The sequence below is a fragment of the Microcebus murinus genome, chromosome 20 (assembly GCF_040939455.1).
Source record: "Microcebus murinus isolate Inina chromosome 20, M.murinus_Inina_mat1.0, whole genome shotgun sequence".
Taxonomy (NCBI): Eukaryota; Metazoa; Chordata; class Mammalia; order Primates; family Cheirogaleidae; genus Microcebus; species Microcebus murinus.
In genome coordinates, this window is record NC_134123.1 from 42,718,507 (window position 1) to 42,734,557 (window position 16,051).

The following is a 16,051-nucleotide window of genomic DNA, read 5'->3' on the forward strand; positions in this document are numbered from 1 at the left end:
TCTACCTGGGAGGACAGGATCCTTTCTTCTCACGCACTAAGTGCCTTCCGACATCTGGTCTACCTGGAAGGGAGGACAGGATCCTTTCTCCCCATGCACTAAGTGCGTTCCGACATCTGGTCTACCTGGGAGGACAGGATCCTTTCTTCTCACGCACTAAGTGTCTTCCGACATCTGGTCTACCTGGAAGTGCTCCTTGTCTGTCGGCAATGGGGACGTGTTGGGGACAGGTGGCCGCGTCTGGGTTCGTGGGGGTCGGCGTGGTCAAGTGGCTCTTCCGAGGCTCCCTCGCCGTGTTTTCCGTCGCCTCAGATCGTCATTTTGGGCCTGCAGGTTAGCAGTGAAACGCTGTCTTTCGTCAAGTAGCGTCGAAGTAGTCGGCCCTCCACGCGGCGACAGGGCTCTTTCTCTGCCTTGGGTGCCGCGTTCCCGGCGTCCCTCTCTGGTCGCTGCCGCAGTGTGTGGCATCTTGTCCCCGAGCAGCCCTCTATCGGGGGGTCGAGGCGGTTGAACCGACGAGTGTCACCCCGTGCCGCGCGGGCGGGTGAGGTGCCGCTCTGTCTGTCCCCATGGCGTCCGTGGCGGACTGGAAAGGCGAGAGCGGCGCGGTCCGTGCTCTTCTCTCCCCTTTTTTGGGGGGAGGGTTGTCGCACAGGGCCGCGTGGGTGAATCGTGGTCGTGGGGACTGTCCCAGGGCCCCGGTGGTGGCCCCTGTTGTGGCCTGCCTCGGCGAGCCCTCTTCCATTACCGTGTGTCTCGCACGGAGACGAGGCGGTTGCACGAGGGGGACCCCGAGCACGAACGCTCAGAGATTGCCGCGGGTGCTTGTCGCGCCCATACCGCAGACCCCCCACCCTCCCGGGCGTGTGTGAACGGCTCCGCCGGGGCCCAGTCGGGGGCGACCGAGGAACGGGGACGATCCGCCTTTGGCGAGAAAATCCTCTGGAGCGATCCCGGAGGCGTGCCTCTTTGGGGTAACGGTTCCCCGGCGCGTGGCCTCTCTGCCTGTCGTCAGCCGCTGCCCCCAGGCGGCCAGTTGTGCGTGTACAGAGTTCCCTCCTCTCCGCCGGGGGAGTAGGGGTCCGCCGCCCCCCTCGGGTGGGGGCCGAGCGCCACTCTTCCTTCACGCCTACTGTGGCGCCTGCCTCCCCCCTCTGAGTCGGGGGTGGGTCACGCTGGGCCTCGGTGTCGGTCCGTCGGGGCGCGGCGCCCCCCCCCACCGGCCTTGGGACCGGACGGGAGACGAATGAAGACGGTATTTTAGTCGCGTTGGCGGTGCTGGGCACCGAAGGGACGTGGTCGCTCTCGGGAGCCCCCCGGTGGCGGGGCCGTGGCCCGCGGGCGGGTCGAGGGGTTGGTTGACCGGCGGTGAGGGCCGGCTGGCGTCACGGGCACGCCGCGGGACTGCTCCCGTGTGTTGGGGCGGTGTGATCCCACGGCTTTGTTTTCCCGGTGGCCCGGTCGCGTCTCTGGTCTCCTCTCTCTCCCCCCCCTGGGCTTTCCGTGCCTCGCCCTGGCGGCTCTCGGCCTCTCGGAGGCGCCCGCTCCCCCTCTCTCTCCTTCCCCACCCGCTGCCCGACCTCCCCCCCTGGGAGCGTTTGCCCCGCCGCGCTGTGCCCGAACCTGACCTCGGCCGCGAGGGACGGTGTCGCCCCGGCCGTCAGCGGCGTACCCCGGCGTCATGCGTCGGTTTGAACGGTCTGCGGTCCCCTGTGCGTTTGGGCGGAACGACCCGAGGGGTGGGCGGTCGCGTGTGCCTGGAAAGAGGGAGAGCTCCCCGGGAGCGGCGTGTGACTGCTGCGGGTGTCACCGAAGGCACGCAGCCTTGTCCTTCTGGGTGCCGCGGGACCGCTCTCGTGCGCTGAGGCCACTGGCGGTGAGATCCCGTGCGTGTCCCGTCCGGCGGGTTGGGCGTCTGAGGCCGCCCCCTCGTTCCTTGCGGTCGTGCAGCGGTCCCTCTCCCGTGGCCGCTTTCGTGTCTTCCCCGAAGCGCCCCGCTCGCCCGCTGCTGCCTTTAGCCGTCGCATCCTCTCCCGTCCGGCTTCCAGTCCCGGGAAGGGGCGGCCCTGTTCCGCTTCCCGCCCCACTCACCCCCCCGTAGGCGTCGCGTGTCGGCGTTGCCTTCGTCCCCCCGCGGTGGATCCGAAGAAGGATCCTTTCTTCTCAAGCACTAAGTGCCTTCCGACATCTGGACTACCTGGAAGGGAGGACAGGATCCTTTCTCCTCATACACTAAGTGTCTTCCCACATCTGGTCTACCTGGAAGTGCCCCTTGTCTGTCGGCAATGGGGACGTGTTGGGGACAGGTGGCCGCGTCTGGGTTCGTGGGGGTCGGCGTGGTCAAGTGGCTCTTCCGCGGCTCCCTCACCGTGTTTTCCGTCGCCTCAGATCGTCATTTTGGGCCTGCAGGTTAGCAGTGAAACGCTGTCTTTCGTCAAGTAGCGTCGAAGTAGTCGGCCCTCCACGCGGTGACAGGGCTCTTTCTCTGCCTTGGGTGCCACGTTCCCGGCGTCCCTCTCTGGTCGCTGCCGCAGTGTGTGGCATCTTGTCCCCGAGCAGCCCTCTATCGGGGGGTCGAGGCGGTCGAACCGACGGGTGTCACCCCGTGCCGCGCGGGCGGGTGAGGTGCCGCTCTGTCTGTCCCCATGGCGTCCGTGGCGGACTGGAAAGGCGAGAGCGGCGCGGTCCGTGCTCTTCTCTCCCCTTTTTTGGGGGGAGGGTTGTCGCACAGGGCCGCGTGGGTGAATCGTGGTCGTGGGGACTGTCCCAGGGCCCCGGTGGTGGCCCCTGTTGTGGCCTGCCTCGGCGAGCCCTCTTCCATTACCGTGTGTCTCGCACGGAGACGAGGCGGTTGCACGAGGGGGACCCCGAGCACGAACGCTCAGAGATTGCCGCGGGTGCTTGTCGCGCCCATACCGCAGACCCCCCACCCTCCCGGGCGTGTGTGAACGGCTCCACCGGGGCCCAGTCGGGGGCGACCGAGGAACGGGGACGATCCGCCTTTGGCGAGAAAATCCTCTCGAGCGATCCCGGAGGCGTGCCTCTTTGGGGTAACGGATCCCCCGGCGCGTGGCCTCTCTGCCTGTCGTCAGCCGCTGCCCCCAGGCGGCCAGTTGTGCGTGTACAGAGTTCCCTCCTCTCCGCCGGGGGAGGAGGGGTCCGCCGCCCCCCTCGGGTGGGGGCCGAGCGCCACTCTTCCTTCACGCCTACTGTGGCCCGTGCCTCCCCCCTCTGAGTCGGGGGAGGGTCACGCTGGGCCTGGGTGTCGGTCCGTCGGGGCGCGGCGCCCCTTCCCACCGGCCTTGGGACCGGACGGGAGACGAATGAAGACGGTATTTTAGTCGCGTTGGCGGTGCTGGGCACCGAAGGGACGTGGTCGCTCCCGGGAGCCCCCCGGTGGCGGGGCCGTGGCCCGCGGGCGGGTCGAGGGGTTGGTTGACCGGCGGTGAGGGCCGGCTGGCGTCACGGGCACGCCGCGGGACCGCTCCCGTGTGTTGGGGCGGTGTGATCCCGCGGCGGTGTTTCCCCGGTGGCCCTGTCGCGTCCGGGGTCTCCTCTCTCTCCTCCCCCCCTGGGCTTTCCGTGCCTCGCCCTGGCGGCTCTCGGCCTCTCGGAGGCGCCCGCTCCCCCTCTGTCTCCTTCCCCGCCCGCTGCCCGACCTCCCCCCCCCGGGAGCGTTCGCCCCACCGCGCTGTGCCCGAACCTGACCTCGGCCGCGAGGGAGGGTGTCACCCCGGCAGTCCGCGGCGTCCCCCCGGTGTCATGCCTCGGCTTCAACGGTCTGCGGGCCCCTGCGTGTTTCGGGCGGAACGACCTGAGGGGTGGGCGGTCGAGTGTGCATGGAAAGAGGGAGGGCTTCCCGGGAGCGGCGTGCGACCGTGGTGGCGGTCGGGCCCCGGGCACCGCGAGGTGCGTGGGGGTCACCGAAGGCACGCAGCCTTGTGGTTCTGGGTGCCGCGGGACCGCTCTCCTGTGCTGAGGCCGCAGGTGCTGAGATCCCGTGCGGGTCCCAGCCAGCAGGTTTGGCGTCTGAGGTCGCCCCCTCGTTCCTAGCGGTCGTCCGGCGGTCCCTCCCCCGTCGCCACTTTCGTGTCGTCCACGAAGCGCCCCGCTCGCCCGCTGCTGCCTTTAGCCGTCTCGTCCTCTCCTCTCCGGCTTCCAGTCCCGGGAAGAGGTGGCCCTGGTCCTCCTCCCGCACCGCTCGCCCACGTAGGCGTCGCGCGTTTAATACTGTTAGGGACCGACCTTCCGCAGCCCCACCGGACAGAAAAGCAGAGCCATCGAGGATGCAGTCACGCAAGAGGAGGTTTATTTTCTGGCTAGCCGGGGTCCGAGCCCTCGAGCCCCAACGCAGTGGTCGCTCTTCTTGGGCAAGGACCCCGACCTGAATTGCGGGGTGCCTTTTATCCCCCCACAAAGGGCCCCAGCAAGGCACAAACTAATTACGCGCTGGCCATAAGCTGACCTTTGAAGTGATTAATTTTCTTTGAATTCTGCGCGATCCCTGCGCATCCCACCTCCCTTTTGCCTTTCTCCACGACCCAAGAGATGACCGGAGGTGAGAGCATAAACACATGTGTGCTGTTCGCTAATGGCCTCACCCTACTTCACACGAAGGGGGGGAAATTCGTTTCTTGTCGTGCCACTGAGAGGCTGCCGAAGGGCCATCGAGGCGCCCCCACAATACATACGTGTGACTTTAGTAATAAAACCAGATCATCCAGAAAAAAAGGAGCCCTTTAGGAAACAAAAAATCAGTTTAGAGTGACTTTTCCAATTGACCATTCCTTTTCATATACTTAAAATCAAATAACAGGCCGGGCGAGGTTGCTCACGCCTTTAATCCTAGCACTCTGGGAGGCCGAGGCGGGCGGATTGCTCAAGGTCAGGAGTTCAAAACCAGCCTGAGCGAGACCTCGTCTCTACCATAAAAATAGAAAGAAATTAATTGGCCACCTAATATATATATAATATAAAAGTCAGCCAGGCATGGGGGCTCGTGCCTGTAGTCCCAGCTACTCGGGAGGCTGAGGCAGGAGGATCGCCTGAGCCCAGGAGTTTGAGGTTGGTGTGAGCTAGGCTGATGCCACGGCACTCACTGTAGCCTGGGCAAGAAAGCGAGACTCTGTCTCAAAAAACAATTCAAATAACAGATACATTCAGAGGCCCAAATGTTGACATAGAATAAAATCATGTTCATTTATTTTTTCTGCATCTTAGAATCAGAAGGCATAAAATTAAATATGTTGAATGTAATAAATGCATCCATACAAGTGCAAGTCTCCAACTATAATGCATTTTATGGCAGATTTATTTTTGTATTTATTTATTTTTTTATTTTTTTGTTTTTTGAAATCAGAAATGTACAGAAGATTCATTATTTTTAAAAATGTACCAGTAAATCAAAAAAGAAGGGAGTACGGAAGCCCTCGGCGGGGTCGGGACGCGCTCTGGCCCGGCCCTGGGACCCCGTTCCGGGCGGGCGCTTCCGGTGGCGACGCGACTGGCCGTGGAAAGGGTTGCGAGTGCCCGTGAGCGGGGGTCTCTCTCTTCCCCGGTCAGACGTCGCCTGAAATGAAGAGACAACAAAAAGATGAGGACGGGAGGACGGAGTCCCTGCTGGCTGCCGCGCCTCGTTTATTTCAGTCGCTGTGTTTCTGCAGATAAGAACAAAGGAGAAGCAGAATGCAAAGGAACAACAGGTGGCGCGTGTCTTCATTAAACCAGAAGACAAAACAGTTCTTGTCTCTTTTTTTTTTTCTTTATCCCCCCCCCCCAGTTCTTCTCTCTTTTAACCTTCCGTCACTTTGATAGTCCTTTCCCTCGCTTAAGCAGTTTTCTTTTCTTTTTTTTTTTTTATTTATTTTTGGCGCCCAATGTGGGGCTCGAACTTAAGCAGTTTTCTAATCTACAACTTTTTTCTGATATCAAAAAAGCTACAGATACTCAACTCAGACAGTTGAAGGAAAAGAGCAGCACCCAAGCGTAATTAACAATTCCGAGAAAGGAGTGTGCAGGGCCTAGGGGGGGCTCTAAGCGACGAGGGCTGTGTGCACAGGATGACTTCAGTGTCCTTCTGTAACTGCTGCTGTTATCTCCAGCACCCTCTGTGTGCGCTAGAAGAAAGGCCAAGAATGTCAGAGCTATGAGTTAAGGCGCCAGGTGCTGTGTCTCGAGGACCCCAGTGTTCCGAGCAGCCACCGCACCTTAACTCTCCCGTGTTCGGGACAGCTCCCGACAGGCGAGGGAGTGTCGCCTGCCTCCGCTGGTCCCCTTCTCCTCTCGGGGTTCCAGGTCGACCGGGCGGGCGCGGGTCCCCCGGCCCCCGTGAGGGTAGAGTGTGTGTCGCTCTCGTGCCCGAGATCCCGGTCCGCGTGGTGGACCAGATGTCTGTGTCCCACGGTGTGTGGTTTCCCGCTGTCCCCCCGGGTCGACAGCTGCCACTTAGTCTATGCAGACAAAGCATCGGTTCCCTCTCCGGGTCGACCAGATGACGAACGACACTTAGTATATGCAGACAAAGGCTCTGGTCCCTCTCCGGGTCGACCAGATGACAGCTGACACTTAGTATATGCGGACAAAGGCTCTGGTCCCTCTCCGGGTCGACCAGATGACGAACGACACTTAGTATATGCGGACAAAGGCTCTGGTCCCTCTCTGGGTCGACCAGAAGCCAAGTTGACACTTAGTATATGAAGAGAAGAAAAGATAGGATTTGGTGATTTCCTTGTCCCTAGGGGGCGCCCTCCTCCTCTGGCTGGTTGGGGGGGGTGCCTTTTTTTATTATTTATTTATTTATGTGTGTACGTATTTTGATAATTTTATAAATTCACTTACCTTATATGTACGTACTTATTTTATATTTTTTGGGTGTGTGTGTACGTATGTATTTTTCCACTTTTTATGTACGTACTTTTTAAAAGCGCCCTCCTCTGCTGCCTGTCATAAAGTACATGCATGCATTCATTTTTTTTTAACTTTTTTTATTGTTTCCCCCACACCCCCCACACACACTTGTCTCGATGGGTATGGAATGGGAGGAGAGGGCCCTGCCGCTTTCTAACCCTAAACATCTAACCCTAAACCCCAACCCTAACCCTAACCCTAAACCTAATCCTAACCCTAAACATTTAACCCTAACACTAAACATCTAAACCTAACCATCTAACCCTAACCCTAACCATCTAACACTAACCCTAACCATCAAACCCTAACCCAGACCCTAAACCTAACCCTAAACATCTAACCCTAACCATCTAACCATCTAACCCTAACCCTAAACATCTAACCCTATCACTTACCCTAACCCTAAACATCAAACCCTAACCCAAACCCGAACCCTAAACCTAACCCTAAACATCTAACCTTAAACTTAACCCTAACCCTAAACAACTAACCCTAACCCTAAACATCTAACCCTATCACTTACCCTAACCCTAAACATCAAACCCTAACCCAAACCCCAAGCATCTAAACCTAACCCTAAACATCAAACCCTAACCCAAACCACAACCCTAAACCTAACCCTAAACATCTAACCCTAACCCTAAACATCTAACCCTAACCCTAAACCGAAACCTAACCCTAAAAATCTAACCCTAACCCTAAATCTAACCCTAACCCTAAACCTAACCCTAACCCTAAACATCTAACCCTAACCCTAAGCCTAACCCTAACCCTAAAACTAAGCCTAACCCTAACCCTAAACATCTAACCCTAACCCGAAGCCTAAACATCTAACCCTAACCCTAAACATAACCCTAACCCTGATGATGCCACCGGGGGTGAGCCATCCCACCAAGCCTGCCCTACCACGCTTGGGCAACTATCCGGCCAGGAACCGTTAAGCGCCGTCGGTGGTGATGGCGGAGGCAGGGGTGACACTGACACTCTTGACAAGAAATGAATGTCTATCTATTTATTTACACACAGGTGCACACGCACGGCAACCAAGCTCACCATAGATACCGCTTATTTTCATTTGGGCGATCTTTCTTCACTGATCTTCACAGAATCCAGTAGCCTACAAAGTAAATAAAGTCCTCAGAATCACACTCACATCCTCAGAATATATGAATATATATATATAGAGAGAGAGAGAGAGAGAAATTTTTTTTAGACAGAGTCTCACTTTGTTGACCATCCTGATAGATGCAATTTTAATCTTAGACAGAATGCGTGGCACTCCTTGTTTTAGATACTGTCAACAGAAAGCATTCGGTGGATAAACAATCTCTAGCAGCTTCTCTGCAGAGATGAACCTACCTGTCTGTGTGTGTGTGTGTGTGTGTGGGGGAGATGATAAATAATGAGGATTGAGGACCAGATGAATGACAAAGAAACCCACTTCGTGGGTCCTCAATACAAGCATTCATTTAAAGGGCGTACTCGTACACCTAGGTGGAAAGTGCAAGCAGCTCAAAAAATAATAATAATTGCCAGGAGCCCCGGTTATGATATGGCAATAAGCGCTAGCCCTCGGAAGGTGTAAACCATATTCACTGTGGCTTACACCGATGTGGGATGGACAGAGATAAGCTCCAGCACCACCACTGTCCAAAAATAAGAACACCTAGCTATCGATCTGGATCAGATGTCATAGAAAAGAGAAACCTCCCACAGATACAACAACGTGAGAAACCCAAAACACTGCAAAATAATTTGAAGAGTTTTCTTCTGAGCCCAATGTCAGAGACCACGGCCCAGAGAGCTGCACCCAAGAAGCCCTGCGCAAGGGGTCCCATGGTGGTGGGGCGGGTTCCAGTTTAGCTTCCTACATTTTAGGGAGACGGGAATGATGTGAAATCACAGATGGATATGTGCAAGGGACCTATTAGTGTGACCTGAAAAGGCAAGACAGCTGGAAGTGGGGGGAGTGGGAGGCCAGGGGGCCCGGTGTACAGGTTTACAGCTGGGTTGAAAGATTCTTCCATTTGCAATGGATGAAAGAAATGAACTTCTGCCTAAAGGCTTGGAATGTTTTCAGTGAAGATAAGGATTTTGCTACTTCCTGGCCAGCTACCGGACATTGACACAAAACTCCAGGGCTCTGTAGTGAAGCAAGTGGTTAAGCTTTGTCTTGCCTGGCCTTAGGTCCCTCAGCCATTTGCTATCTCATTGTCATTAAAGCTGACTCCATCTGGAAGGGGCTTCTGACTTCCCCTGTCCTTGTAGCACACAGCTCAGGTTTAAAGGTTTTCCTGGGTTCCCTGTGCCAATGAGGGGATGGGGGTCCATTTGGCCCCCAGGCGTTGGGGGCCGGGGAGTGGCTTAAGATTTTATTTGAGTTCGTAGACTCCAAAAATGGTGTTTCCCCAGGAAAGAAATAACGGAGTTCATAACAAGTTGAGTAGCTGGGACTGTAGGCAAATGCTACCATACCGAGTCATTATTATTTTTTTATTTTTTTGGCACAGATGGGGTCTAACGGTGTTACCCAGGCTCACCTCCAACTCCTGGGCTCAAGCCATGCTCCCATCTCTGCCTCCCAAGTCGCTGGGATCACAGGCCCAGCCCGATTATTTAAAGGCGAGCTGCTTGCTATCCTGATATGAAAACCCCAAATGAGCGAGTGTCAGGCACCAAACACAGGGAGTCCCCACACTGCATCCTCACCATCATGGAGGACGGCTCACAAAAGAGCTGGGATGTGGGCACCCAGAAGTCATTGAGGGGATATATTCTAGTGGAAGAGCAGACAGACAGATACAATTTCCCGAAAACACTAAACATCAGAAAGGCACAGCGCTAAATGGCAGACAGACTTCCCTTCCCTTGGGTCATGGTGGGCAGCTTAGTTTTTATCTACTCCCACAGACTGATGAAAACCCAACCTAGAAAATGTCTACATCGGATCCAAATCTATCAAGACAATGGAAGGGGGAAACTGAGAGAGGAATACAGGAAAAGGAAGGAAGAAGCAAAACAAGGGAGAAGGGGAAAAAGGAGGAGGAGGAGGAAGAGGAGGACGGGGAGAAAACTGCCTCCATGTTACCCACTAATAAATGAAAATTGGCCACTTCCCTCCGCTCCCACCCTCTAACTATGCCTGGAGGTGTATTGTACACCTACGGTCCAAAGAAATGTGCAGCTACTTATAATAATTGAAGAAATGCGGTATAATAGGTGTCTGCAGAGTGGGACGCCTGTCGAGGGCACTTACCGTGAATGGAGCTCGCAGGGTGGGAGGTGGCCCCGGGTGAGTCTCTGAGTCAGTAGTCAGGGGTCAGTGAATGTGAAGGCCTGGGACGTGACCGTCCACTACCGTAGGTTTTATAAGCCCTGGACGCCTAGGCCACCGTCAATTTATGTTCAGAAATGTCTTTCTCCAATAATACCTGAATCTTAGCTTACTGTCAGTGTTGTCACTTCCTAGAGTTTCCCATATTTTTCAACTTTTGAACTCCTTTGTAACACCACGACTTAAAACACAAACACATTGCAACAACGATACACAGAAATTTCCTTTCTTTGTGTCCTTATTTATTCCGTAAGCTTTCCCCTACTTTTAAAGTTTTTATTGTTGTGTTCGCTTTTCTTTTTATTTAATTACATTTTTATTTTTTTGAGACAGAGTCTCACTTTGTTGCCCAGGATACAGTGAGTGCCCTGGCATAAGCCTAGCTCACGGCAACCTCAACATCCTGGACTCAAGCAATCCTCCTGCCTCAGCCTCCCGAGTAGGTCGGAGTACTGACATGCACCACCATGCCCGGCTTATTATGTGTGTGTGCGTGTGTGTGTGTGTGTGTGTGTGTGTGTGTGTGTTTGTATGTTTAGTTGGCCAATTAATTTCTTTCTATTTATAGTAGAGAGGGTCTTCTTCTTACTCAGGCTGGTTTTGAACTCCTGACCTTGAGAATCCACCTGCCTGGGCCTCCCAGAGTGCTAGGATTATAAGCATGGGCCACCACGCCCAACTCGTTTTCCTTAATTTTTTATTATTATGGTACCTAATATTTGTACAGATTTCAGGTGAGTGACAGGGTCTGTCTCCCTCTATCGAACAGGTTAGACTGCATCCTTGGTCACTGCAACCTCAAACACCTGGGCTCCATCGATCCTCCTGCTTCAACCTCACGAGTCGCTGGGACTACAGTCATGTGCCACCATACTTGACTGATGCTGCTTCTTCCCTCCCTCCCTCCTTCCCTTTCTCTCTCTCTAATTAATTTATTATGTTTGATTTTATTTTAGCATGGTCAAGTGGAGCAGTGGGAGTGGAGAAGGAACAAAGGGATCTGTAACTGGTTATGATCAATGAGCACTCTTTCCTACTTTCTTTCTCTCTCTCTCTCTCTCTCTCTCTCTCTCTCTCTCTCTCTCTCTCTCTCTCGATCTTCTCCAGCTCCTTAACTTGGGTGATCCCTGTGCATCAGTCTCCCAACCCGCTAGGACTACAGGAGTGAAGCCCCACACCCGGCCTCATAGTGTTCCAGGATAACCCTCATAATCTTTATAGGGTACACGTGATGCTTTGTGACACAGGCATATATTACTTGGGCCATAAATTTCTCCTGACCGCGAGCAATCCTCCTGCCTCGGCCTCCTAGAGAGCTAGGATTACAGGTGTGTTCGGACTGAGAGAAATTTTTATGTCTCCTACCCTGCTTATCTCTTTTATTTTGTCAATAGCAGATATATATATATATATATATATATAGAGAGAGAGAGAGAGAGAGAGAGCCAAAGAGAGAGAGAGAGTAAGAGAAATTTTTATCTCTCCCTCCCTGCTTTTTCTGGCAAGTCCCTTTTTCTTAATTTTTTTATTTATTTATTTTTTTAAACAGAGTCTCAGTTTTGGAGCCCAGGCTAGAGTGGGCATGGAATGGGAGGAGAGAGCCCTGCCGCTTTCCCCTATCTCTCTCTATCTCTCTTTCTTCCTTTCTTTTTTTGCTGTCTTTTCTTGAGAGATGGAGTGTCACTGTGTTACCCGGCCTAGAGTGCTGTGGCGTCAGCCTCGCTCCATAAAAAAACCGAAGGAGGTCTCTCTATGCACCACAGGTGTCCGTTTGCCTTTCTCTAGGCAGGGCGGACTTTTCCAAGTCTGCGCTTGACCCTAACCCTAACCCTAAGCCTAAACCTAACCCTAAACATAACCCTAAACATCTAACCCTAAACCTAACCCTAACCCTAAACATCAAACCCTAACCCTAAACACCAAACCCTAACCCAAACCCCAACCTTAAACCTAATCCTAACCGTAAACCTGAACATCTACCCTTAACCATAACCCTAAACCTAATCCTAAACATCAAACCCCAACCTTAAACCTAACCCTAACCGTAAACCTAAACATCTAACCCTAACCCCAACCCTAAACATCAAACCCTAACCCAAACCCTAAACCTAATCCTAAACATCTAATCCTAACCCTACCCATAAACCTAACCCTAACCCTAAACATCTAACCCTAACCCTAAACATCTAACCCTAAACCTAACCCTTACCCTAAACATCTAACCCTAACCCTAAACCTAACCCTAACCTTAAACATCTAACCCTAACCCTAAGCCTAACCCTAACCCTAAACAGCTAACCCTAACCCTAAAAGCCTAAACATCTAACCCTAACCATAAACCTAACCCTAAACATAACCTTAACCCTGATGATGCCACCGGGGGTCAGCCATCCCGCCAAGCCTGCCCTTCCACGCTTGGGCAACTATACATAGTTTTTAACTTTTGGACTCCTTTGTAACACCACCACTTAAAACACAAACACACTGCAACGACTGTACACAGATGTTTCCTTTCTTTGTGTCCTTATTTATTCCATAAGCTTTCCCCTACTTTTAATGTTTTTATTGTTGTGTTCGCTTTTCTTTTTATTGAATTACATTTTTATTTTTTTGGGACAGAGTCTCACTTTGTTGCCCAGGATAGAGTGAGTACCCTGGCATAAGCCTAGCTCACAACAACCTCAACCTCTTGGACTCAAGCAATCCTCCTGCCTCAGCCACCAAAGTAGCTGGGACTACAGGCATGTGCCACCATGTCCGGCTAATTTTTCTTTCTCTATATATTACTTGGCCAATTAATTTCTTTCTATTTATAGTAGAGATTGGGTCCTGTTCGGGCTGGTTTGAACTCCTGACCTCGAGCAATCCTCCCGCCTCGGCCTCACAGAGAGCTAGGATTACAGGTGTGTTTGGCCTGAGAGAAATTTTTATGTCTCCTACCCTGCTTATCTCTTTTATTCTGTCAATAGCATATATATATATATATATATATATATATATATATAGAGAGAGAGAGAGAGAGAGAGAGAGAGAGAGTGAGAGAGAGAGAGAAATTTTTATCTCTCCCTTCCTGCTTTTTCTGGTAAGTACCTTTTTCTTAATTTTTTTTGAGACAAAGTCTCACTTTTGGTGCCCTGGCTAGAGTCTATGACGTCAGCTTAGCTCACTTCAACCTCAAACTCCTGGGCTCAAATGATCCTTCCTTCTCAGCCTCCCGAGTAGCTGGGACTACAGGCATGTGCAACCATGCCTGGCTAATTTTTCTTTCTATATATATTACTTGGCCAATCAATTTCTTTCTATTTATAGGAGAGATAAGGTCTTGCTCTTGCTCGAGCTCGTTTGAACTCTTGACCTCCAGCAATCGTCCTGTCTTGGCCTCCCAGAGAGCTAGGATTACAGGTGTGCTGGGCCTGAGAGAAATGTTTATCTCTGCCTCCCTGCTTATCTTATTTATTCTGTCTATAGCAGATATATATATATATATAGAGAGAGAGAGAGAGAGAGACAGAGACAGAGACAGAGAGACAGAGAACAGATTTATATATATATATATAGAGAGAGAGAGAGAGAGCAAAAGAGAGAGAGAGAGAAAGAGAAATTTTTTTCTCTCCCTCCCTGCTTTTTCTGGCAAGTCCCTTTTTCTTAATTTTTTTATTTTTTATTTTTTTAAACAGGGTCTCAGTTTTGGAGCCCAGGCTACAGTGGGCATGGAATGGGAGGAGAGAGCCCTGCCGCTTTCCCCTATCTCTCTCTATCTCTCTTTCTTCCTTTCTTTTTTGCTGTCTTTTCTTGAGAGATGGAGTGTCACTGTGTTACCCGGCCTAGAGTGCTGTGGCGTCAGCCTGGCTCAATAAACACACCGAAGGAGGTCTCTCTATGCACCAAAGGTGTCGGTTTGCCTTTCTCTAGGCAGGGCGGACTTTTCCAAGTCTGTGCTTGACCCTAACCCTAACCCTAAGCCTAAACCTAACCCTAAACATAACCCTAAACATCTAACCCTAACCCTAACCATAAACATCAAACCCTAACCCAAACCCCAACCCTAACCCTAAAAGCCTACACATCTAACCCTAACCCTACCCCTAAACCTAACCCTACCCCTAAACATCTAACCCTAACCCTAAACATCTAACCCTAAACCTAACCCTTACCCTAAACATCTAACCCTAACCCTAAACCTAACCCTAACCTTAAACATCTAACCCTAACCCTAAACCTAACCCTAACCCAAAACCTAACCCTAACCCTAAACATTAAACCCAAACCCAACCCCAAGCTTAAACCTAACCCTAACACTTACCCTAAACATCTAACCCTAACCCTAAACCTAACCCTAACACTAAACATCAAACCCTAACCCAAACCCCAAGCTTAAACCTAACCCTAACCGTAAACCTAAACATCTAACCCTAAACATCAAACCCTAACCCAAACCCCAACCCTAAACCTAATCCTAAACATCTAATCCTAACCCTAAACCTAACCCTAACCGTAAACATCTAACCCTAACCCTAAACATCTAACCCTAAACCTAACCCTTACCCTAAACATCTAACCCTAACCCTAAACCTAACCCTAACCTAAAACATCTAACCCTAACCCTAAGCCTAACCCTAACCCTAAACATCTAACCCTAACCCTAAAAGCCTAAACATCTAACCCTAACCCTAAACATAACCTTAACCCTGATGATGCCACCGGGGGTCAGCCATCCCGCCAAGCCTGCCCTACCACGCTTGGGCAACTATCCATAGTTTTTAACTTTTGCACTCCTTTGTAACACCACCACTTAAAACACAAACACACTGCAAAGACTATACACAGATATTTCCTTTCTTTGTGTCCTTATTTATTCCGTAAGCTTTCCCCTACTTTTAAAGTTTTTATTGTTGTGTTCGCTTTTCTTTTTATTTAATTACATTTTTATTTTTTTGGGACAGAGTCTCACTTTGTTGCCCAGGATAGAGTGAGTACCCTGGCATAAGCCTAGCTCACAACAACCTCAACCTCCTGGACTCAAGCAATCCTCCTGCCTCAGCCTCCAAAGTAGCTGGGACTACAGGCATGTGCCACCATGTGCGGCTAATTTTTCTTTCTCTATATATTACTTGGCCAATTAATTTCTTTCTATTTATAGTAGAGATTGGGTCCTGTTGGGGCTGGTTTGAACTCCTGACCTCGAGCAATCCTCCCGCCTCGGCCTCACAGAGAGCTAGGATTACAGGTGTGTTCGGCCTGAGAGAAATTTTTATGTCTCCTACCCTGCTTATCTCTTTTATTCTGTCAATAGCATATATATATATATATATATATATATATATATATATATATATATATATAGAGAGAGAGAGAGAGAGAGAGAGTGAGAGAGAGAGTGAGAGAGAGAGAGAAATTTTTATCTCTCCCTTCCTGCTTTTTCTGGTAAGTACCTTTTTCTTAATTTTTTTTGAGACAAAGTCTCACTTTTGGTGCCCTGGCTAGAGTCTATGACGTCAGCTTAGCTCACTTCAACCTCAAACTCCTGGGCTCAAATGATCCTTCCTTCTCAGCCTCCCGAGTAGCTGGGACTACAGGCATGTGCCACCATGACTGGCTAATTTTTCTTTCTATATATATTACTTGGCCAATCAATTTCTTTCTATTTATAGTAGAGATAAGGTCTTGCTCTTGCTCGAGCTCGTTTGAACTCTTGTCCTCCAGCAATCATCCTGTCTTGGCCTCTCAGAGAGCTAGGATTACAGGTGTGCTGGGCCTGAGAGAAATTTTTATCTCTCTTCCCTGCTTATCTCTTTTATTCTGTCTATAGCA

General features: G+C 51.5%; 1 long non-coding RNA gene across 1 annotated transcript in view; it reads right to left on the minus strand.

The window, feature by feature from the left end:
• Positions 1 to 5,070: 5,070 nt before the first annotated feature.
• The window catches only part of LOC142862570 (uncharacterized), a 61,320-nt gene continuing 50,339 nt past the window's right edge, over positions 5,071 to 16,051 (minus strand). The window contains exons 2-3 of the long non-coding RNA XR_012913646.1: positions 7,960 to 8,023; positions 5,071 to 5,569 (exon numbers count right to left, since the gene is read on the minus strand). This is a non-coding gene — a long non-coding RNA (uncharacterized LOC142862570). The remainder of the gene's footprint in view (positions 5,570 to 7,959; positions 8,024 to 16,051) is intronic.